Here is a 25,687-nt window from a genome sequence, read left to right on the forward strand (position 1 = left end):
TAATATGATCATAATTAAGATAATACAATAAAATAATATGGTATCCCACCAATTTGCAATTTTAAACAGCAACACCAGCTGTTTTGTTACAGCTAAAAATAGACCAAGGCGAATGAGACCGGAAGCTACACCCATAAAATTTACAAATGGCCGCAGTAAAGCTGTTTGCACTACAAACCTGTGTGTTCATAATTAAGATAGATAATACATTAAAATAACATGTGGAGACACACCAATTTGCAATATCAAGCAGTAAAACTGCTGTTTTGTACAGCTTCTTTGAATATCTGTTCAAATAAAATTGAAAACAGATGTGCTGCTGACATGTTGCATTAGTAATGTTGCAATATTACTAATAATACCTATTTTAGCATTGTTATTTTGCCTCGATACATTGTATGTCTTTTTTCTCTGGATGTCTGTACGTAAAGCAACACTGCAGCAGTTACGTGGGAACGTCCACACTGTGATTTACGGTAATTATTCAGTAGTGGGCGGGGTTACGCGGCAGTAGGCGGGATCTAGCGTGGGCGGCTCTTCACCACTGGCGTTCACTGCGCTCCGAGAGGAAGCCCGCAGCGGACGCAACACGCCGAACAGGTAAACCGCTATATTTCATTATTTACAGAAAGCCATAATATCGAGTTTAAACGGTCAGCAGAATTTGTATAGGTGCATTTGCATATTCTCTGAAGTTCCCTGACACGCTGCTATTTCAATTCCTCTAATCCGCGCTTTTGAAGATGTTAATTGGACAGATAATCCTTATTGCTTGAGAAAGGACGCATTGTTCCATTCACTGCAATGGTGCTGATAGAGACTGTGCTACACCTTGCTAGAACACACAGCAGTCCTTATTTCCCTCAGATACAATGCTTAACTTTTGGGAATTTGAGCCAAGTTCATTTCATTCTTAAAGAAGTGCTTAAATTCTTCACTTTCATCTGTTTAAAAATGCTTCTTTGTGCTGAAATCTGTCGATCTAGGTCTTTTTCTTTAAGGGGGTGTATTATTAATAAAAAGAATCTGATCTGTACATGAAAAGGAGGGGACCTGCTCATGATTTGGTTTTGTCGCAGAAGAGATTTTGCAGTCCAGCAGAGATGGTGCTGAAACAACAGCTACCCAGTATTAAGCACCACTGACTTATTCTGCACCTAAATATCCTGTTTTTACCAGTACTGATTTTGATGTTCTATTGTCTCTCCTGAAATGAAGGTATATGAAGCTGGTTGTGGTTGCCTTTGATAAGTGCATTTTTTCCCAGTCTTTATACACCTGCCATCAAAGGCTATGCTGAAAAAGATAAGAATTGGTTTATGCTTTCTTCACCGTCGCCTTGAGACTATACAAAATACTCTATCAGTGATGATGATGCTTTTTCTGATAAGGCATGATGCATTCCTGCATTGGCAGTCTGCCGGCTCACGCTTATTCATGAAAAGAGAGCTGTGAGGTTTAATGCAGCGCCCTGCACTGGATGACTGATATCTGCGCAGTCTTTGTGTTCCTATATGTGTGAGCCATATATCCTATAAAGTCCAATGGCATCTAAGTGTTAGCGTGTCTAAACGCCACACCGTTGGTCAGATGCTTTGACCATCTGTCAGTAGACTGCCCTCTTCATCAAATACAACAGATGTTCAAAAGAAGACAAAAAGTTGGACCCCTGCATTCACACACACACACACACACATACACGCACGTATCCTAGTGAGGATTTTCTATTGACTTCTACTGCTTTTCTGTTCATACAATTAAACATAACCCTCACACAAACCTTTTTAATGATTTCATTAAAGGGATAGTTCACTTAAAAAGGATAATTTTGTCATTAATTACTCACCCTTATGTCGTTCCAAACCCGTAAGATCGTTCGTCTTCAAAACACAAATTAAGATATTTTTGATGAAATCCAACAGCTGACTCAGACAGCAGTGTAACTGACTTTTCCAGAAACACAAATGTAGTAAGAACACTGTTAAAATAGTCCATGTGACATCAGTGTTTCAACCAAAATTTTACGAAGCTACGAGAGTACTTTTTGTGCGCGAAGAAAACTAAAATAACGACTTCATTCAACAACTAAACCACGGTTGAACCACTGATGCCACATGGACTATTTTATTTGGGTCTTATGCTGTTTTTTCTGGTTCTGGGAACAGTTAATTTGCATTGCTGCCTATTTAGGTCCAGAAAGCTCTAGGATTTCATCAAAAATATTTTAATTTGTGTTGAACGAAGAACGAATTCTTATGTCTTATGGGTTTGGTACGACATGAGAGAGAGTAATTAAGGACAGAATTGTCATTTTTGGGTGAGCTATCCCTTTAAGATGCTATTTAGTATGTTTAGTAAGAAATTTCTTCACAGGGACATGTGTTGGTTTGCATAATGTAGGTAATTTTCAGGTTTTCTAAAGGGTCCTAATGTTTAAAATGTTTTTGAAGTAATGTTTTGGTGTTCTGCAGAAGAATAAAAGTGATGCATGTTTGGGATGACATAAGTTTTGTAAATTACGATGACAATTGGTGACATCAGTTTTGAGTCAACTATCACTCAGCAGGTTTTAGAGGTCTTTATTTTGCTTATAAAATCTGTAAAAACAAGAAAATTAATCAATTCAAAAATATGTTAATTATTATTAATACTAACAGTCAATAATAATTATTATTGATCATGAATAAATATTAACAGTAATAATGGATTATTCTTATTAATAATAATTAAAAATAATTAGCCTTCCTGTAACTCAAACTGTAGATCATGGCACTAGCATTGGCAAGGTCATGGGTTTGATTTAATGCAGTAAAAGTGATTTTTGGATAAAAGTTTCTGAAATTTGATTAACCTAATGGTTTTTGTTTGTGTTCCTTGTAATTTGTATGGATGCCATTGTAGAAGAATATACACTACCGTTCAAAAGTTTTTGAACAGTAAGATTTTTAATGTTTTTTTAAAGAAGTCTCTTCTGCTCACCAATCCTGCATTTATTAGATTCAAAGTACAGCAAAAACAGTACAGTTTTGAAATATTTTTGCTATTTACAATAACTATTTTCTATTTAAATATATATTAAAATGTAATTTATTCTTGTGATCAAAACTAAATTTTCAACATAATTAAAAACTCATTCTAATATGCTGATTTGCTGTTCAAGAAACATTTCAGAAACACATTATTTTTTATTATTATTATCAATATTTGAAACAGTTTAGTACATTTTTGTGGATTTTATGATGAATAGAAAGAGCCAAAAAATAGTATTTATCTGAAATAAAACCATTCAAAAGCTTAAGATGTTTATAATGTTACAAACGATTTCTATTTCAGACTAATGCTGTTCTTCTGAACTTATTATTTATTAAAGAAACCTGAAAAAAAGTTACTCAGCTGTTTTCAGCGTAATAATAATGATTAATGTTTTTGAGCAGCAACTCAGAAAATTATAATGATTTCTGAAGGATCATGTGACAGCTTTTAGCTTTGAAATCACAGAACTAAATTACATTTTAAAATATATTCAAATAGAAAAGTTATTTTAAATAGTAAAAATATTTCACAATTTTACTGTTTTTTGCTGTACGTTGGATCAAATAAATGCAGGCTTGGTGAACAAAAGAGACTTCTTTAGAAAAAAACATTAAAAATCTGGTAGTGTACAGTAAGTCACTTTTTACCCAGACTATTGATTTTTATTGATTGTTTCATATAAAATCTAAAAGTACGGCAAAATGATATCCAGTGAGAATTAAAGAAACACGTTTCTCATTGATGAAGTTGTCCTTGAGCTGCACTTTTGGGTTTATGGGGGTACACCGAGCATACAAAACAAGTCGTGTATTGTGCAAACAAAGAGATCCCAATTACATTATTACAACCTTTGTTCAAACAATTGCTTCGCCTCCACTTCAGTCAGTGTTATGAGTACATTAACATTTTAAAGAGAATGGTCTTTGTCCTTGTCTGGCCATTTTCTGCTTATCCGGACTCAAAGAGCACCTTTGTATGACAGCCTGTCATAGTGAAGTGGTTGTTGTGCCCTGGTTTTACCTGTTATGAACACGGATATTGGAGCACTACTCCATTTCAAACCGTATAAGCGGAATATGTAAAAAAGCACTAGCTGTGTTATTCAGAAAAGAGATTGAGTCATATACCCAGCCTGATTAGATTTGCATAGTATGATGTTGTGATCATTGATTTCCATTGGCCATGAATGCTGTGAAGATGCAGGTATATGCATAGTGCATCGCTAATGAAATGGTAGCGGGGCACTAATCCCAGCACCTCATGCTCGCTGGATCAATGAGGCTGTAGGGTCTAGAACATTCCCTGAGTCAGGCAGAGATGTAATGCTCAGGTCTTGACATGATGAGTCCTCAGGGAGACTCAAGGAATCTGAGTCACTATACTTGTAATTTTGTAGTATTGGCTTTGCCCTGGCAGCAGGATCTGGCATGTGGTTTTTAACTTGTTTTAGCACTGCTTGAAGTTAGTGAAATCATGGGGATTTTGGTTAATTTGCCTTGATTGCTTGCTGCTAATAAGAACAAAATCACTGCTTTTCTTACTATACTGTTTGAAGTCAGGGAAATGTGTTAAATGTTCTTTGCCATTTTGTATAGTACATGGCTTTCTCAGGTTTAACAAAGGCATTGTGTCTTTGACAGGTTTGACCTTTGGTACCACATGAATTTACATGAATTTTGAGCAGGTAAAGTCAGTGTGTGCAAGAGCAGGAAGTTCATTCGGCTTGTGTAAATGAACATGGGTATGCGCTTTCATTGGAGAACTGTTCGTGGAAAATGAGCTGCAGTGCTGTGGACCCCAAAACAATGATCTCACTGTTCTCCCTGTGGACTCCCTAAAAGCAGGTCACCTCTACACCCAATTACAGCAAGCATCTAACACTAGATAATGCACATTCCACAAATGTAGAATGAGTGTTGCCTCGGCCTACACGTTTGCCATTTTTTTCCATTATAAGGAATTGAATTGCACAGGAATAGATGTCAAAATGTGTAAAAAAAAGTGTGAGCTATGTACACATTCAGGTATCAACAAAAATACACATTATTTTAACAATATAATTATTTATTTACATTATTTAGCACCTATATTATATTAACTCAAATTGTTTGACTCAAAAAAAATATATAATTACACTTAAATGAATTGAAATTATATTAATTTATATTAATTATAAGTGATTTATTTATAAATGATTATCTGTATAGAATATATTATTTGTATTAATAAAACACAGGTTATTATTATTATTATTATTATTATTATTTTAACAACCATTCAGCATGTTGTATATCATCTGAAATTGCTTGACGTATTGAAATAGTATATAATTAACAGTTATAATTCAGTGCATTTAAATTATTTATTTTTTTTATTTCTTTATTTTTACATTATTTTTCGGACAAAATATATTCAATATATATCATTCAGCAACAAATTGCTTGACTAATAGAATTATATAAATGACAGTTATAATTCAGTGCATTTTAATTATTATATTTATTTATTTACCTTTACATTATCATTTGGGCAGAATATATTATTTAGATTAATAAAATCATCATCATCATATAATTCTTCTTCTTCTTCTTATATTGTTTAACAACTATTCAGTATATCACCTCAAACTGTTTACGTTTTTTAAAATATAATTTCTTATAAAAAACGAATAAGAAATTAACAGTTAGATTTAAAATGTAAATTATATTTATTATATTTATTTCTTAATTATTTTATTTCTACATTATTGTTTGGACAGAATATATTATTGATATTAATAAAAGCCTATAATAATAATAATTATTAATTTTTTTTTTAACTGTCATTCAGCATGTACAACATTAACTCAAATTGCTTAACTAAGATATAAGAAATTAACAGTTAATCTTAAAAAAAGTTATTTTTTTAATTTATTCTTTATTATCTGAAGAGAATAAAATAAAACAATTTATAATATATTATTATTATTTATGATTTACATTAATAATAATTATTATATACTTTATATTTAATGTATTTGTTTGTTTATTTATTTACAAAATGTGAACTAAGCTTGTGTGCTGGATGGAAACATGTCTGCTTTGCTGGTAGTGTCTTAAGTTAGATGTTGTCATTTTGGATTGCACTAAGCTGTCTAGTGGTCTAATCTGTCTGCCACTGTTTGACTCTGAGCCGTCCATGGGTTCTTCTTTCTCCGTAACCCTCCCCCACCAAGCATGGGGCAGAACAAAGGACCGGCGTCTTTCTCTATACCTTGAACCTGCACTGTAGGCAGCTGATGAAGAGGAAGCCGGTTATCAGCAGGAGAGCCATCACCCCATCTGATCCATATCCCTATAATTTCCCCAGGGCTGGAGGGCAGCATTAGTAATGAAGGTCTTTCACACCCAGTTTATAATCATTTTATGTGTCTGACCTCTGAAGGAGAACATTTCTTTGCAGCATTGTATATCAGTTTCGGTTTGGGCATGATGAATGTGTTATTGTCATACAGGCAGATGTTCTCTGTAAGCTCATCTGCCTGAAAGATAAATGTGTGTCTGGGAGTGTTTTAGCGTGCACATGTTTCACACGGGTCAATGATGTATTGAGTTGGGCAACTGTAGTGAGCGATTCAGAGCTTGGCTGATGTGATGTGGGCATGAATGTGTTTTAAAGTGCACCATTTATAGTTTTATCAATATGAAAATAGACTGATCACAAGATGTGTTTATGGAAGTTCAGGTCCAAGACTTTTCCCTGCTAAAAAACAGCTAAAACCAGCTTAGGCTGGTTGGCTGGTTTTAGCTGGTCATCTAGCCTGGTCGTCAAGCTGGTCAGCAGGCTGGTTTTGGTTTTTTTTTTAGCTGGTCATGCTGGGAGACCAGCTTAGCCAACCAGCTAAAACCAGCATGGCCAGGCTGTGAGACCAGCTAAAACCAGCCAACCAGCTTAAGCTGGTTTTAGCTGTTTTTTAGCAGGGAAAAGTCTTGAACCTGAACTTCCATAAACATAGCTTGTGATCAGTCAATTTGGCCAGGCTGTGAGACCAGCTAAAACCGGCTACTTCCATCTTAGACCAGCTAACTATCTTAGACTGGTTTTAGCTGGCTTTTTCAGCAGGGTTAATACATTCACAGTGAAAGGGACATTTAAAAATAATTGTTCATGTTTTCCCAAACCTTTGAAGAATATCTTCCTTTTTTTAATATAGTGAACTGGTGCTTTGAAATACTCCAAAAGACAAAAAAGTACCATAAATGGTTCTATAAATTGGTAAATAAAATTGTTTCTACACTGTAAAAAACTATTTGTTGAGTCAACTTAAAATAATTTGTAACCTGGCTGCCTTAAAATTAAGTTCAGTCAACTCAAAAAAGTTTATTCAACTTGATATTTTAATTTCAATTTAGATATTTAAGTTGAATCAACTTAAAATTTTAAGGCAGCTGGGTTACTTACCCATCTGTTAAGTTTAGCAAACACATTTTGAACTTAACATTTCAAGTTGACTAAACTTATTTTAGTTCACTGAACTTAAAATTTTAAGGCAGCAGGGTAACAAATTATCTTAAGCTGACTCAACAAATTGTGTTTTATTTTTTACAATGTATACTATAAAATACCTTTAATTCATTATTATTCACATTAGCTTTAGTTATACATAAATTCATAAATTAACCATTCAGGTGTTTTGGATCAACTGATTCATTTAAAAAGAAGATTTGTATATAAATTGAACATTGTCACTTCTTTCATTAGTGTGAAGCTATTTTATAAGCTTACAATCGATTCCAGAGAGAATCGTGAATCGTTCAGAATTGATTGATGTATTGCAATGCATCGATTTATAGTCACAGCTCTATTTTCATGCTGCTTTTTGTTATTTTTTTGAGTTTGACAGCCCCAGTATTGACTTTCATTAATAGAACTGCCCACGGTATTCACTTATTTTGTTTCAGATACAGTATTTCCCTCTCTAGAAATATTGGCATTTTCATATTTTTATATGAGAGCTCAGCCGGTGTCGAGTTGCTGTTATATCTCATAAAATATATTGTGCCACTTTTCACTGCTTCCTTTGAACTTGTTACATGCCTTAAACTGACTAGCAGGCATCTTCGTGCTGTTAGATGTGTGACTGCACTGTCACTCCAGGTAAATAATTAGAGTTAGGTGAGTCAGAAACTTATATTGGGTACTGAAGTTTCAGTAAGTGACCCTTGGGTTGTTCTGGGTGATGGTGTTTATTGACTCTGCTGTAGGCTTTGGAGTGGCAGAGTGAAACTCTTTGAAGTGATCGAGCTCTGGATGCTTCTGCCTGTTATGTACAGGCAGCATGTAACGCTTATGGCACGGATTTACGTAACTTGTGATGGTGACGTACAGCTAATCCATGAACAGACTCTTCCCGCCCTGCATAACTGCAGCCTCAATGATCCCTTTCACTGCCAAAGCCTTATGTCATGCAGTGTGTGTATGTGTGTGTGTGTGTCCCAGACCAGGATCTGCTCCAGAAAACATTTTTAGAGAGACTTCAGGAGTTACCTTCTGAATACATTAAATAACTGTCATCTTAGACAAGAAACTTGGGTGGTTGACATTTAAGCATGACAAGTAAGGAAAAAAAAATATTCTTTTTAAACAAGAGGTGAAAATGAATTTTTATGTGTCACATTTTTTATGCTAATCTTTGAAAATGTAATGTTATGTGACATTTTAAAAAACTGTAAAAGAACATTTTTAAAGGAATCATAACCGGTGCTTTGTTCCATTTCCAGTCTGTGGAATGTAATTAAAATATTTTACAGTTTAAATGAATGTTCACCTAATTAAAGTATTTTTATTTATTTATATGATCTGTTTTGAGTTAATTTGGCAAACCAAAGTATCTCATACTTTAAAAATACCAAACCATCGAAGACTGACGTTTATATATATATATATATATTTGTTGAGCACAGAAAGTATTCTCATAGCTTGGTTACAGTTGAACAACTGATGTCACATTGGCTTTTTTTAACAATGTCCTTACTACATTTCTGGGCCTTGAACGTGTTAGTTGTGTTGCTGTCTATACGGTGTCAGAAAGCTTTGATTTAATCAAAATTTTCTTAACATGAACAAAGGCCTTATGGGGTTGGAACGACATTAGGATGAGTAATTAATGACAGAATTATACTTTAATATTTTTGTGGAAACCATGAAAGTTTTTTTTATGGAGCAGTATGTGGGTGTTGGTTTGTGCTAGCAGAAGAGTAGGGTGAGGCAGAAGCTAAGCCTGTCAGAGTCTGGGCTCCAGACAGTTTTATCTGGCTGCTGTAGCTCAGCCTCACTGGGAAGGCGCTTACACAAGACCTCCAACTGAGCTGTCACTCCAGTCAATGCTGAGGCCAGAAACATACTATAGGCAAGTACACAAATGCAGATGCTATTACTTGCATAATGTGCACTTGTTACTCAAGCAAACCTACCATCTACAGTACAAATATCATCTAGAGTACACTACTGCTCAAATGCTTGGGGCCAGTAAGATTTTTTTAAAGAATTTAATAGGAATTAATAAATTCATTCATTGAGTATTCCAACTGTCAAAAATGACAGTAAAGACATTTATAATATTACAAAAGATTTCTACTTTCAAAAAAATCCCAGTCTTTGGAACTTTCTGTTCATTATAGAGAATACTGAATACAAGAATACTGGATAAAATATGCATCACAGTTTTCACAATAATTAAGCAGCTAATAATAATAAATGTTTCTTGAGCATCAAATCAGCATATTAGAATAATTTCTGAAGCATCATGTGACAGTGAAGACTGGAATATGGTTGGTGAGAATTCAGCATTTATATGGCAAAAATAAATAGCATTTTTAAATATAATAAAGGAGTACAATTTTGTCATAAGAGACTTCTTTTAAAAACATTAAAACATCTCACTGACCCCAAACATTTGAACAGTGTCTTCAGAGGCACAAAATAGTATAAAAAAGTACAAAAATAAAACAATGTGAATATTAAAATATATAACATTGAAAGTGTATAAATCACCTTGTACGACTGTGACACCAGCAGCTAAAGTTACAGCAGTAGTCCATGTCTCGCTCACCTCTCCTGAGCCCATAGAGTTTTAACAGACCCCCTAAAGCGTGCACTGAGTTTGGTGGGGGGTAATTGAGAATGAATGGGGAAAAGTAACGTGAGAGGAGGCTTATGTTCAGCTGTGATTGGTTCATGCAATAAATCCCACCTCTTGTGTTTGTGCACATTCAGCGTTTGCGAATCAGTCTGAATTACCAATATAACAGCGTTAATAAGAAGACTAATTAAAAAAGTAAACAAGTAATCAAAATGTGATCAATATGTGATCTGTGGGAGTTTTTAGTGAGTAATCAGCTTGGTGAAATTTTAAGTAAATCTCTGTGCCTGTGACCAATATTTACCCAGTTTTTGATTACAAAAAAATATATAGTTCTGATATAAACACTGATGTTGATGGCAGTGATCAAAATACAGCAAATCATCTTTTGAAAGTATTGGCGCTTCACATTGGCCCTTCAAATAACATTTGTTGTTGTAATGTTCATTACGTTGTTTGGTGGTGACAAGTGGCTGCTAACGTACTTAATATGCTAACTGGTCTCATGACAAAAAAGTTATTGTGGGAACTTTTTCGCAAGACACAAAACACGTATCATAAGTACATATCACTGCAGTTTCCAACAGAAATGAACACTAGAGGTGGTAAAACAGCAAGCACTTGTAATCGTTTTCATACACAGTTATTATTACATAACAGCTCCATATGTTTTGCTTTCCAGATGTAATAAACTTGCTTGGTAGCTCAGCCGTCACAGAATTTGACTTAGGATGCAGAATCCTTGGGTACGAATCCTATGAAAAACATGATTTACAATAAAAGAACTGAAAGGTGAGAGATCAAAAAACAAGCTAAAACAGCATGTTAGCGATTGCATTTTTATGTCACATTCACTTATGTTCATACTATTAGGTAGGTTTAGGTGTAGTGCAGATGGTACGTTATTTTAAAACATCACAGGGCATTAGAGTTATAGCGCCACTCAGTAGACATCAGTACATGGCAATGTATGTATTTCACATCTTGTGAAACAGTTCCCTTGAGTACATTTTCTCCAATTACATTTTGACTAAAGATACAAGTAAAAATTACTTGAAAATCTAAATACCCGAAATATTCAATAATACTTACATACTTGTGTTCAAACCTAATGTAGGATATCTCAGTGTGTGCGTATTGAATAGCACACAATAATCTTCTGTAGTCTCTTCTATTGATAAGGTCTAATAAATCTGTGAGCGTTCTGCATGAAGCTTATCTGATAACATTGCTGTATTGCTTTGTACATTTTTCTCACTAATCAGTCAGTCAATTAAAGATTCCTTCCTGCTTGACTTTCATTTTGTTTGCGCTATAATGACCTTGTCCAATTTTTTTGTGTTTGTTAATTATCAGCCTCCATTGAACACACATTCTTTCCGTTCTGCTGGTCAGATCTTTTAGCGGTGCACCGAAATGCTTTCTCAACAGCTGTGAGGCATGAAAAGCACAAAACTTTAAATGGAATTTGAAGGAACATAAAACTTTCTCTTCTTTTAATGAAGCCCTTTAGCATATAAGCATTAGTGCCATTTGTTAATGGCGCAAACCTCTAATGGTCTGAATGTATGCGTCACCATGGCAGCTGTTGCCATGGAAACAGCAGCCATGTGACTCTAGAGTAATGAAGACTGTGGAGCACACAAAGGAGCCTCTACAAAAATGTGTCCATGTGGAAGTAAACCGTTGAGGACCTGGGATCACAGTACGTTTAGGTCGCAGAAGATGGCCTGGACTTTCGGTTCAAGTGCTAGATTGGCCGCTGGGGAAACCCTGCAAGTGAAATGGGGTTAAGGCGTAGTATAACTGACAGTTGTGACCCACTGAGAAACCACTCATTTGTAACCCAGATACTTTGATTGTAATAACCGTCAAGTTTTATTTGGCAGACGTGATTGTGATTGTAGCCCTACTGTACCGGTTTTACTGTAAACGCTAGTTGCTTTGCATTCAAGGCTGGAAATGTTGTTCATTCTTTTATAAGTAAGTTTATTTCACGGTAACAATATATATCACAATATAGTTATTTTTTCTTTAAATAAGGTCTTTATGTCAAGGTTTTTGATACCTTAGAAATTTCGTAATTCTTCTCACCGGTGTCAATTGTCACACCCCTGTGGACTGTTTATGTTGGTTTCTCCCTCTTGTGCCCATATTTGGTTGTTCCTGTTTCCTGTCCTCGTTTAATCATCGTTAGTTAACCTTGTGTCACCTGTGCCTTAATTATGTTCATCATAATCACCTGTCTTTATAAGTTGCATTTGGTTCAGTGTTTGTTGTCTGGTCTCGTAAAGGTATGCATGGTTTTACCCTCCTGCTGTGGCTTTACCTGTTTTGGATTTATCTGTGGAATATAATAAAGACTTTATCTTTGTCCTTCGTCTTCGTTCGCCCCTTCCTCACACGATACGTGATATCAATATCACTAACTAATGCTACCCTAAATAAAGAAAAACAAACAAACAACCTCATGCTCACTTTACACAAGTAAACAGTTAGCGATTAAATAAGAATAAGAATCTAAATACAGCAAAAGGACAAAAAACTACAGTAGAACAAAGTATAATTGTATGAAGTAATCAAATGTATAAAAACATGGCATATTCTTCACTGTGTAAATTATTTCGAAAGTTACGAAAGTGATTTAGTCGAGCAGTGAGACTTTTTTCTCATTTGTTGTTTGATTAACATAAATGACTGCTGTCACTTTAAGAGCTGCCTGGATCCAATATACTGTTATAGTTTTCTTTTCCAGCTGTTTGCATTCATTTAAGACCTAAATTACTGTATTTACGAGGATACTCGAAAAGAAGGGCATTTTGACACATGCAAGTGGGTGTATTTAACCGTTAAAGGCCTGTAGACCAATTCAGTGTTTGTAAACATTGATTATGTTTTTGTGGGTGGAGCTTATCTGGTGGCAGAAAATGAACAGTGTTGGGAATGTTACTTTAAAAAAAGTAATTAGTTATAGTTACTAGTACTTCTCACAAATAGTAACTGAGTTAGTAACATCATTATAAAAGTAACTAATTACCAGGGAAAATGTTCAAATATGTCAAATAACTTGAATGACCCCAATAATAAATATATTAAATGAATGAAATTTAAATGAAATGAATTCAATTTTTAGTTTACTCACCAGACTAATATTAAATATCAGATATACTATTATATATATATATATATAAAGCTGAATGGCACAGTTTTTTAAATATCTGAAAGTACATTTAGCATCAGTCAGTAAATCATTATAATATGCATATGCATATATGGCATTATGATAATTTAGCATTAAACTTTAGTAATTAGAACTTCAGTAATTAGAATAAGCATGTATGAATGCATATTTGTTATGCTGACTGAACTTAAGACTGGTGGTGGTGCTAAAGATATTGTTTGTAATTTAGTGTTTCTATCAAAAAAACTACAAATAGTACTGATAAGATAACAAAACTACTACGAATTCTACTACTAATAACAATATAAAACACACTACGTATTAATGAGCTGCTGGGTTCATGAATATTAATGATAATAGATGAGCGCCAGCCAATGAGCTTGCCATTTGCACATTAGTTCCGCCTACTACTGGAGAAACTGGCAGTTCTTAAAAACTGAAGAATTCCAAAGGAACTACGTTATTTTGACAGGAAAATACAACAAAGAATATTGTTTACATATAGCGCATCAATTCTACATCGTTCTACATGGTTTTTAATTAATCTGTAAAAATAATATCCCCTTTTTCAAATCGTGCCATTTTCAGATGCCGCGCCCACGATAGTTGATTGACATGAGCATCTTACCTCAGATCAGCTGTCACAGTCCAACCTCCATTGTTTTGATGCTGGAGCAGGAATGTAAGTTAGACAAAAATATCTCCGATTGAGCCATTGAGGTGTTGTGTTGCTGGATGTAATAATAAACATAGTGGTCATCATTTACTCCCGACATCTGAGCAGCTGAAGATGCAGTGGATTAAGTTTATTTTTGAAGGGGATACAACTCCCGATCTACGTAAATGCGCCTATGTTCGCGCAAATCATTCATGATCCAGCTTCACTTACAGCAGAAGTGAGTATATCAACTTGTGGAAAATGGGCATCCAATGACCCCTTTAAGTTAAACTGAGTTATAAAGTCCGAAGTAAGAGATATAAACTTGCATTTGTGTGAAAAAAGTCAGAATTTTGAGATAAAATAGTTATGTATGTTACGTAATGTTATGTTTCTGACATCCAAAGGCACAACAATACATTTTCTCTTACTCCATAGATTTTACCCATTTCCCGCCACTTGTTACCAGTGTTTTTCTGCCACTACAATGTATGCACAGCCGCAGGTGACTGTGACGTCTACTCTAAATTGCTCTATATAGCAATTCAAAAATAACTCGGTTCAATCTTCACGCACTCTATAAGCACCATTTACTTGCCTATCTGCTAGCACTCACTGCCAGTTTCTCAGACAGCATGTGCATATAGTGAAATGAGTTCTCTTTTGCTGCTGATTGCATTTCAATGGCTTAAAACCACTTGTTTTTAAACCGAAATCCTTAAAAACGTGTGCAAATGACAAGTTTTGTGACCATGTAGGACAGCAACATCCGCGATAAAGGTGATAGTCCAAAATCTCTAAAATCTCTGCTAGTTAATCATGTCTACTGGTATATCACCTACCCCTAGTTCTAACACTCCTTTACAACTTGTATGTTTCTTCCTATTTAATTCAAACTCATATTCTTCATTAACAGGATCTTCAACAGTAGCCAGTCATCCTTCAGTGAAAAAATATAGTCGGTCTCAGTTGAAATGTGGTCTCTTGTTGTTTTTGGCAAATAAAGTGGCCACAAATTGGCACTTTATGGTCGTTGTCGTACTAGTGCAGGATGTAGCAACTAACGTCAGATGTTTGGATCTTTGGATGCTTTAAATAAAGAGCACTTTGAGACCTATTATGATGTAAAAAAATTAATGACACAGTAAAAGAAATTTATAATACCAAGGTCAGAGAGGGCAGTAACTGCAGTATATAGTTGAAATGCATGACTTGTGGTGATATAGATCTGCTATTGAGTTTAAATTGTGCAGTATGAGACATAGCCAAAGGCCTGCTTTTAACATGGCTGTGCGATCGCCTTCATGTGGCAGCAAGCACTCAATTTCATGAAGCTATGTTTTATTGCTTTATGATATGCTGAGGTTTTCTACACTTCTGAGAAACACTTCCCTGATTATATGTCAATAGTGACTTCTGGTGTTTTGATTGCTTTAAAAAAAAACATTTTTTTGTAAATATTCCTGGTTTAGTGTGAGTTCAGCTCTGTTGAAAGCATCTGTGGTATCAGTACTCATCCCGCAATTTGCAAAAGCAAACAAAAACAGCTTACTGTTTAGTAACGCACTTAAAATAACGTCAGTGGGGCGTCCTGGAGGGTTTAAAAGCAGAAATGTGAAGAACGATAATAAGCACTAATACTGATTCATCAGTACAAAAATATTTGTTATGATTTGGGAAATTTGGAATGGGAGCATTTAGCAATTTGTTCTACGCAAACAGTAGCAAATATTATGGGCAGACAGTTTTGATAGTAAATGCAGCCTTGGTAAAAATACAAGACTTTGCAATGCAATCAGATCAAATCAAATCAAATGATAAAATAAAATAAATAAAATACTGCATCCATCCTATTAACCCCAAACTATTAGTTGGTCACAGTGTGAAAGTGTCAAATTTATCTATACAGAAAATATATATTCATCCTTGAAATATATATTTTTTTCAGCCACTGAAAATTTGACTCCTTCACATCGCTACAGCAAGTGTGTCCTGTACAGTTAGATAAAGAAGCAGTTTTATCTAGTCTAACACACTTCTCACTTTCTCACAAAGCTTCATTATGCCCACTATAGTGATTGTTTCTCAAAGGCAAGAAGGAGTGCATTTACTGCGTTTTGTGACAGACATCCTAGAGACTGCAAGCCATTTGAGGAGCAGCAATGGCAGGCGTAGGACGTTCCTTGAGCAACTACTTGATTGTGTGTGGGCTAAAGACAAGTGTGTGTGTGTGTTGGAAGTGAATGTGTGGGCTGAAAGACGTTACTGTGTGTTGCGTCCTCTGTGTGGGTTGTGAATAGGTGCAGGTAGGCAGGTGGAGCCGAGGGGTACAGAGTGACCACAGTGACTCATTTTGCCATTACCCAGAATTCCGCACATCGTTTTGTCTCAAACGGTGTGGCCAGAAGGGGTGTCAGAGCTGTGCGGGGAGATGTGACGCCCATGTGTAGGCAGCAGTGTGTGGGCTGCCGCTCTGTAAATGTGTATTGTTAAAGAGCCAGGCCTGTGAGATCGCTCTCCCCTCATCTGTCGGGGGCGGACCACTCTCAAGCGTGCCACGAGCGCAAGGTGGCTCGAGGTTTCTGTGAATCGTGACTGAATTTTCAGAGTTTCTGACCACATTTTGGCGGCACAAATAACAATTTCACAAGCTTCCATTGCAAAATGTTTTTAGATTTATTGTGCCTATGAAGGGGCTGATGTTGAGACTGTAAACTGACTAATGAAGCATTGCTCACATCTTTTGTGTTTAATTAGGTATGTTAAAGCAATAGCTCACCCAATGATTCATTCAGTCATTGCTGTACCTGTAAGATTTTTTTCCACAAACAAGAATTTTTTTAAATCACTTTTATAAGCTGTTTGAACCAGCCTATAATGGTAAAAATCCACCCACTAATTTTTTATAATCCCAATAAATCTTTAACAGTCTCTCAGAACAAGCAATTTCAGATTCTCCCTACGTAAAAGTCAATTTAGGGAAAAAGTCCCGCCCATTTGTGACAATCTCTGTGCTCTTAGCATAAACACAGCCCGGAGTGAGAAGCAGCAGTCCACCATTACTGGGGACATGTAATGTCAGCGCCAAAGAGGCATTACAAGTGTTGTATTTTATGATGCACCAACAAACACAGAAGTCTCCCTGTATATGAGTTGCTGAGGACACTGTGGTTAAATTTCATTATCAAAGGAATTGTCCTGGAAAAAATTGTTAAAGTTCTTTAACATGTTCTAGTTTAATATGTTTAGGGATCAATACTAAAGCTTTGTGCATGAACGTCAGCTTCAGACAAAGTAAGTATCACACATTTGTTTTCTAAATTGCCTTACTGAATAAAACATATTGGCACTCTGTAAGGCTAATGTTGCTAAAGCTAAGTTACCATTGCCTCTGCCTGTTTTCTGCCTGTTTTAAGCTGTCGTAACGTGTTACCAGAACGATCATAAATAGGAATGTGGTAGTTAAAAATTGCATGTGAAAGCAATGTGTGGGGATTATGAAGTTTGTGTAATGAACGCGCATTTATTATGCATTGTCGAATCAGATGACTGACTTTTAAACCAAGTATGTTTTCTGTAAACATAACAGGCTTGTACTAATAGTGGAATGTTTATTTGCAAAGGCCAGCACCGGAGCGTGAGCTCTTGAAGCTCCGCCCTCTTCTCCAGGAGCACCAGCTCATTTGCATTTAAAGGGACAAACACAAAAACAGTTTTGGCTCATATCCTAAAAGTAGCAATTTTAACAAGCTATAAAAAATGTCACATCAGAGAGTTATGTTACCTCTTGTGAAAAGAGGTCATTTTTTAGAATTTAAAATGAGAACAGTGCTATAAAAGTAGTCTATACAAGTTATGCTCTAAATTCAAAGTGTGATTTAAGTGAATGATTCATTCATGAATCAGAGTTTGACTTACTGACTCAGTCATTCATTCTCAGCAGTTCTTGAGTTAAGGGGATAAATCACCCAAAAATGAACCTGCGTTCATCTTCAGAAGACAAATTAAGATATTTTTGATGAAATCTGAGAGCTTTCTGACCCTGCATAAGTAGCAACGCAATGTTCAAATCCCAGAAAGGTAGTAACGACATTGTTAAAATAGTCCATGTGACATCAGTGGTTCAATCATAATGTTATGAAGCTACAAGAATACTTTTTGAGCACAAAGAAAACATAAATACTGACTTTATTCAACAATGTCTTCTTTTCCGTGTCTTCGGTACGTGTTTGATGCATCGATGGTTCCATTAAGAACCTTGAACATCCATGGAACCTTTCAAATGCAGAAAAGGTTCTTTATAGTCAAAAAAGGTTCTTTAGATTTTTAAAATATTCTTCAAGATGGTTCTTTTAAGAACTGTTCACTGAAAGGTTCTTTGTGGAACCAAAAATGGTTCTTCTATGCCATTACTGCAAAAATACTCTTTTGGAACCTTTATTTTTAAATGTGTACCACAACATGTGTGTGGTGCTGTTGATGCAGGTAGGTAGACAATGTCTATCTCTCTTAATTCATTGTCTGTATATTCTGATTCAAATAAGTAAGGCTGGGCAAAAAATTGCAAGTCATCCTCTCTGTCGAAATTTTCAGACATGTTAACAAAGACTGTTTTATGTATAGCGTGTCTTCCTCTGCTTATAAACAAGACGCAGTACATCCGGGTTTTACATCAGAACGTTGGGTCCACACACATGTGCCACAGAAGAGAAGAAATTGTTGAATAAAATCATTATTTTTGTTTTCTTTGCGCACAAAAAGTATTCTTGTAGCTTCAAAACATTACCACTGATGTTACATGGATTATTTTAACAATGTCCTTACCACCTTTCTGGGCCTTGAAATAGCGAATCGGGCATGGCGCGAGCACAACTGGCTCTTAAAGGGAATGGGAGGTGAGACTCTGATTGGTTTAATGCACGTTACGCCCAAAACACACCCGTGACTCATTAAGAGAATAGGGACAACCCTTTTAGACCATGCGCAGAGCACGCTGACCGTTTTTCCCGTCCTTAAAATAGCTAAAGTGGATTCGAACACGCCCTAAGTGCACTTGCGCCATGCGCTTTAGACCATGCACTTAGAACAGCTGGGAATGAATGATTGAGTCAGTAAGTTAAACTCTAATTAATGAATGACTCACTCACAATCACTCACTCAAATCACAGTTTGATTAGTGAATCAAGAGAACAACTGACTCCGGCCCTATGTGTTCTTAATCTGGGCCTGCTATTTTGTGACTAGGCATATGAAAAATATGGTGACAGTAAAACCATTTTACACTGCTCAGATCACATCTGTGGAGGATGTCATGAAGTTTAGTATACACTATACTAGGTTGGTAAGATTTTTAATGTTTTTGTTTTTTAAAATTTTTGTTTTTGGAATGTTTTTACAGTCAAAAGGGTTATATTGTGAAATAATGTTACAAGTTAAAATAGCTGTTTTTCATTTTCAGTAAATTTTAACATGTAATTTTCACCAAGAGTTTTCACTAGCCATTACTCCAGTCTTCAGTGTCACATTATCCTTAAGAAATCATTCTAATCATTCTAAATTATTGTCAGTGTCGAAAACAATTGTGCTGCCTAATATTTTTTGAAAACTGATGCATTTTTTTCAGAATACTTTGAAAGTTCAAAAGAACAGCTTTTATTTGAAATGGAAATCTTAATTGTATTGTAAATGTCATTGCTGTTATTTTAGATCAATTTAATCCATTCTTGCTGAATGAAAGTATTAATTTCTTTGAAAAAAAACAAACAAACTTTTAAACAGTATTGTATATAGAATCACAAAGCAGCAGATTTTGAGCAAGGGAGTTCCCCATGCTGCAGTCCAGACTCCTTCAGTCATGAGAATTGTGTTATTTAAAAAGATGTCTTTATACACTGCGCTTATTTCCACATTAAACATGAATTGTGTCCCCCAATTCTCCTTATTTTCTCATCATGTTTATAGGATCCAGCTACCTCCATACATCATACGTCTTCCTCCATCCAGCTCTGGGAACAGTCCAAGCAAATCAAAGCTTTGAGCTTCAAAGGTCCCTTTAAACTCCATTACAAGATCAGTCATCATGATCAGTCAGTGATCTTTTACTGTCATCTCCAATTTGTTAAAAACTTAAAGAGATAGTTCACACACAAAAATAAAAACTTAAAAAACCTGAACCTAATCATTATATTTTAATGTTTTTGGTGAACTATACCTTTAAACAATTTAAAAATTCATTATTTGCTTAATGATTCAGACTATTCTTGTTCTGGATCCGCTGACTCACTGGAAAGATCAAACATAAACAATGGTTTGTTTACAAATCTGTAATTTTCTTATGAATTCACTAAAGAGAGCTATGTTTGAGACTATGTGACTAGTTGTCAGCTGAGTAACTGCAAAAATTCAGTTCTTTTTTGTTCACCCAAAGCTATCGTATGACTTCACAAGGCTTGGAATATAGTACACCCAAGTTATATAGATAACTTTTATGATTCTTTTATGATGCTTTCTGTGGTTCTGGAGGAGCAATACAGAGCCATCATTGAATTCATGTTTTCACTCCCTGATGTGTTGGTACTAGAATAACATATAATGAGAAGTGACAAAAAATGTCTTGACTGACTTATTTTATGCTCTTGTGTTTTTATTCCCACATAACTTCCTATATTGAAAATAGTAGCTGCTTTGTGTTTTTATTTGCGGTGTCAGTGCTCTGTTTTGCTTATCCAAGGCATATGTTTCTTGAAGCATCTCTAACTGTCGATCTGAATGCCAGAGGAAGGAGAAGCCCTGAGAAAAACATCTTTGCGTTCTCCCAAGTCACAGCTGCTGACAGGCCATGCCGATTAAAAAGTCTTTGAAATGAACTTGATTTAGGATCAAATGGATCTGTATGCGCTGGCATGATTGTATAAGTGCGTTTCCCCTCTGAACTTGTTTAAGTTGTCCGTAGTTTCTCCTCACACATAGCTTTGATTGTGTGGTTTCTGTGGAAAGTAGTAGCTGAACCAATCAGAGCTGCTGTGAGGTCCCAGTGGATTACATCTAAAAACCCCACTAAGAGAAGACAGGAATATGAAATGTCCATGAGAGTTGGTTCTTTGCGACTCTCTGAAGAATGCAAAAGCTGGACTGGAAAAGACAAATGGGTGTGGAGTGAAATGAAGTGAAAGCACTATGATATAGTTGTGTTTACCTCAGAGATAATCTGCATTCCTATCTGCTTATGATTGTATTTAAATCTGTAATGTTTCATCTTGTATGTGATGCTTAGATCGATGAGGGAATCTCTACTGCTTTCATGCTTCTACATGAAAACAATTTTAAATGCATTCTGCAGAGGAACAGTGTATCATGGGACAAAGAAACAGATATCTAAAAACAGCACTGAAGATATCCAGCAGACAGTGTTTAAGTTGTGACAGTTTCTCTTAATCTTAAAGGAACAGTTCACAAAAATTAAAAATGTATTTGCATTATATGCATAATATATTTGTACTATAATGATTATTGGCTGAATATTAGACATTTATAGTGATATGTCTATATTTTTAAAGCTCATTTGCCGTATTTATCCATATAGATTCTCACCATTGAAAGCTCATATAAAATTAGTATTTTAATAATAATAATAATAATTTAATGATAACACTAATGAATGTAATCTTTAGGAAAATCTTAAAATGAATATCCATTTCTGATACTTTATCATTTTTGATGCCTAAATTGCACTGAAAATGCTTGTTTTTTAGCATTTAGTGTTATAAAATTTCCATTTTATATGTTATATATAATAATTGCTGACCAGAACCAAAATATCCTGCATCTCTATTTAGCAAAAACTGAATAAAAAAATAATTTTCCTATTTTTTTTTCCTAATTTTAGGAGCATGTATATATATATATATATATATATATATACTCCTCGCCATGAGTTTGATTGACAGGTGATCTGACCAATCATATTCCAGAATCTGACATTTTGTCCAACAGACAAACGAGACAGGAGAGTAGATCAGTGTTAGTGGACTTGCACTTGAAAATTTGTGTTTTGACATCTTTCTGCGGTTGAAACAAACCTTTTGATGTTCATTCATGGTTATTTCTTGCAATAGGGTCATTCTGTGTCAACTCAACCAGAGGTCCTCCACTCAAATTTTTTTCTTTTGCTTAGATACAAGATACATTTCTAATTTCTTCTTCAGACATTGTTCTTTAAATAAAATAAGTATGAGCTGTATACAAAGTGACCAACATTTGGTTTTCAACCACTGAAAATGGGTAATATTCAACAATCTGGACATGGAGCCTCACTGAGATCCCCATATCTCTGGGACTGAATGATACAGGCCCTTGAAAAATGAGATTCCAACAGAAAACGTTATTAACAACTAGAATCTAAAACCCTACTGTGATATCTTTAAAACTTCTTGGGTTATAGGCATGCAAACTTTGGAAAAATAATAGTTATTGCACTCAGTTATGTTCAGTGTGGTTGTTTTGACAGAGGGAAACAAGATACATCTCTAGTTTCAACATTATTTGTTCTTCAGACATTCCTCTTTAAAAGAAAAGTAGTATATTTTTGCAAACTGACTCACATTTGGTTTTTGAAATGTGTACATTTTAACGATTAGGTAACTCCTGAAGCCTTAATAAAATTGAAGTATCTCTGGAACCAAACCTTACAGGTTGAAAGATGCCAAATGGAAAATTTGTTAAGACCCAAAATTTAAAAGGGAATTGAGATATCTTTAATACTTTTTGAGTTGCAGACATGCAAACTTTGGAGTGCTGTTTCTCCATTTCTGAATGGTCACCATTGGCTCATAATGCAACAAAGATTGGTAAAGTCGACAGATTTTACTAACAGAACTACCAATCACTGTGTAAAAATAACATTATGACGCTGCCATGTTTGTCTGGCTCTAAATCTCAAGTGAAAATTGCCATTTTTACCCCCCTCCACAAAATAGTGGATTACTCAGTAAATATTCATCCACAATGTTAAATATTTTGGCTTTCATCACTATACATGTCTATCTTTCTTCAGAAAAAATATCAGCAAAATTGTCTGTTGACGTGTTGTCAGGTTCCTCTTTGCTCCACAATGCATTTTTCACTGCGTGAGAACATGATGTGTAGCGTGATAGTAACTAAATAAACAGTAACTTGGGGGAGGTGGATCTTTGCAAAGGGTCAATTTCCTTTGTGTTCAACGAAAGAAAGAAATGTTTTGGAAGAACATGAGAGTGACTAAAAGAGATTTTCATTTTTGGATCAGCTATCTCAACTAACTTAACTAAGCCAAACGCATGCAGGCTTTTTTAACCCAATGCTCTTTCTGTGGGACATCCTGTTTTAAAGCTTTAAACATAAAATTTAAAAAGCTTCCTTTGAAAGCTGAAAACTAGCCCGTTTACATTTTGCGCTGGTAAAGACATTGTTCAGCTGGAGTCTCTGCTGCATGCTCTGCTTGGTTTCCTGGCCGTAGATATTGACATGTGCATCCCAGAGTTTGGAGTTTGACTGCCATGAAAGACAGTCCTTCTCGTGGAAAGAATGATCGCTCTCAGTGGAACGCGTATTAAACTGGCCCTGGGGTCAGCGGGAGCTGTGACCTCTATGACCTGTTTGGCTCATGCATGCTACCAGAAGGAAGTGTCAGGTAATAGCCTGGTTCCTGTCTCCTGAGACTGTGTGTTAAAGCAAGAGTGTAAATAGCTGTTTTTAATTGTTGTACTGTATGTTAAAAATGAAAATCATTCTAGCACAGTTCATAATGATCACCTCTATAGAAAGAAGGGTGAAGACAGAGGTCAGAATCTCATGAGGTATATGAACGCAGGTGATTAACGACCAAAGATATGAAAATTGCTTCAGTCCAAAGCAGCGCAGAGGTAATTAGCAGTAATACTATTGTGAATTTTTAATGGCCGTGCCATGCCGTTACTTACAAATGGGCACACAGGAACCATAGACCAAAAATTACTCTGGCTTTCTATGCAAATATCAAGGGATGACCTCAAAAGATACATTAAAATTCGTCGTCTCAGGTTTATGCATTTTAAATAAAATAATTTGTTCATTTTTAATTCACTTTGGCCCTTTATTAAATAATTAGTTTATTTTCAATTCATTTTGAAGCCTTTGGGCAAAATTAAACTAAATTATATAAACTCCATCTGTTCATTCTTCCACTATGGAGCATTTATCTAATTGTGTGTAAAAATTAAAAGTAATTAAATTTTAATTCTACTTCCTTTCGTTTGAATTTGAATCGCAACTGCACAGTCAGTTTCAGCAACTGAATTAGAATTCAAAAGCCATTCTCAATACAATTCTCAAAGGCACGCAACCCTGGAAGGCTGATATGCCCTTTCCATACGGTGCAGGCAGTTCCCAAAGCACTGTGGACTGTGAAATCGAAACAGATTTAATATACAGGATTTGTGTAATAGCAATGACTGCTACAGTATATTTATCCATCCTCAGAGAGGCAAAGCATCAAAGCGAGTCATCTGAGGGACATTCAGAGCCCAGGAGAAACTACTGCCGGCGGTTTTTGTTTCCATCCGCTCTCTTGAAGGTCTTCCTAATGCTGTTATTTGTCGCCATGGAGACTGACTCTCTGAGTGTTGCCCTGGTAACAGTTCTGGTTGCCAGCCACCCACTGCTTGGAGCAGAAGAGCCTTTGCACAACCCGCATTGCTCAGTATTTAGGAAAGGGTTAGTCAGCAGCTTAGCTGGCCAAAACAAACACCCCAGCGTGTCCGTTTGTGAAGATCTTCAACATCTTATTATTTTGCTTGGATATTATTGGTTTAATTCAAGGGCAAGTCTCATTACTTCTCATTGCCTTAGCGTTTAGTTATGATCGTGCTGGAAGGCTTCGCATTGTTCTGCCGTCACTTATTTCTCCAAAGACATCACGTTTAATGAATAGCCTAAGTGAAATTAAGTGAGGATGGCTGTAGGCAGGTGATGAATTTTAGCGGTTTAGCGTCTGGCGCTGCTGTGTAAATGATATCCCAGCTGGGTCTGAACAGAAGATGTGGTAAGCGCGGGCCGCCTGTGGAGAGCGGCACACGCCGCATGGATGGAAGGAAGTCATGTGTAATTTGGATGGCTATGTATACATCCTGTGCCTTGTTTTAGCTGTCGGGAAGCTGCTGTCAGTGGTCTCTTCGCAGATGAGGTGCAGATCCACTTCGTCCTCCTGTGTAAAAGGACATGAACTTCTTAGTGGGACATCTGTTAGTTGACTTGAAAATAAAAACCCTGTCTTGCATACACATACTACATCAATTTTGGCGACAAAAACCACAAACTCCATTGGTTTCCACTAGGGCTGCAACAGGCAATTTTGATAATTGATTATTAGAATGATTTATTAATCAGTAGTGTTTGATAGATTATTCAGATTTTGCAATTAGTTGACATTGAGTTGACCATATTTTGTACATATTCATATACATACATCCGTTTAACGGTGTCAGGATGGTCGCTAACAGTAAACTGCTGCTTGTGTACATCGAGGCCTTTACACAAGACAGCATTTTTCATACACATTTTTAGTTTTAATTTTGTAAAAACTTCCCCTCTATCCACGTTATTCCTCAACGCAGAAGTAATCTTATGGGCGAGACTTCCGGTTCATTAGCCGCTATAGGGAAATAACGAGAAGAATAATGTG

General features: G+C 35.6%; 1 protein-coding gene across 1 annotated transcript in view; it reads left to right on the forward strand.

Moving 5' to 3' along the window:
• The first annotated feature begins 554 nt into the window (after nucleotides 1-554).
• The window catches only part of map2 (microtubule-associated protein 2), a 128,162-nt gene continuing 103,029 nt past the window's right edge, over nucleotides 555-25,687 (forward strand). The window contains 1 exon segment of the mRNA XM_051118247.1: nucleotides 555-600. The gene's annotated coding sequence lies outside the window, so the exon portion shown is untranslated.

Source organism: Labeo rohita, chromosome 9 (genome assembly GCF_022985175.1).
Source record: "Labeo rohita strain BAU-BD-2019 chromosome 9, IGBB_LRoh.1.0, whole genome shotgun sequence".
In the NCBI taxonomy this organism is placed as follows: Eukaryota; Metazoa; Chordata; class Actinopteri; order Cypriniformes; family Cyprinidae; genus Labeo; species Labeo rohita.